Below are 842 nucleotides of genomic sequence, written 5' to 3' on the forward strand. Positions count from 1 at the left end.
TGGTAACACTTTATAATAACTTTCATTTATAAATCATTAACAAACATTATATAATTATTAACAGATCATTGGTTAATATATATTCACATAGCTAGAAATATGAGATAATGTTCTTGTTAATGTTTACTAATGAACTTACTAAACATTACCTAATGATGAACATATGATTATTTAATGTAAATTGAAGTGTTTACAAATATTAGTAAACTTTCAGTTCATTTGATCTTCATTTGTTGGTCTTTGTTTGTGGTGTAGACCTCTATTCACACATCTTTACTAATCATTTATTAATCATTTGTCCATGTTTTTGCAGTAGCCAATCTGAAGTTGAAACTATTCATCATTTGTAAATGTTTATAAACAATTACTAAACATTTATTACCTTTATGGGCATTGGACTTTTAGCTAATGTAACAAGGTATGTGTAAAGGGTGGCTGGTTAAGTTTAGCTAAATGCTTGCTAAAGACATAACAGATTGTAATTTTGGTGCAAAAAAAAAAAAATGTTTTATTGCCTCAATGCTCACATTAGTCTACTACTCTTCGGTATATCATTAAACAGGATATTCCTTGAATTATAAATAACAGGAGAAAACAAATCATTTGTTAAAGGGGTGGTTCATTGTGAATTCACTTATTTTACGTTAGTTAGTGTGTAATGTTGCTGTTTGAGCATAAACAATATCTGCAAAGTTACAAAGCTGAAAGTTCAATGCAAACGGAGATATCGTCTTTTAAAATTCTGGCAGTTTAATGCCTACAAAAACAGCTGGTAGGGACTAAAACGAGTTACTTCCCGGGTTCGTGACATCACAAACCCAGATAAACCCCGCCCCTGGGAA

This window comes from Sinocyclocheilus rhinocerous, unplaced genomic scaffold, assembly GCF_001515625.1.
Source record: "Sinocyclocheilus rhinocerous isolate Xijiao unplaced genomic scaffold, SAMN03320098_v1.1 scaffold2252, whole genome shotgun sequence".
Classification (NCBI taxonomy): domain Eukaryota; kingdom Metazoa; phylum Chordata; class Actinopteri; order Cypriniformes; family Cyprinidae; genus Sinocyclocheilus; species Sinocyclocheilus rhinocerous.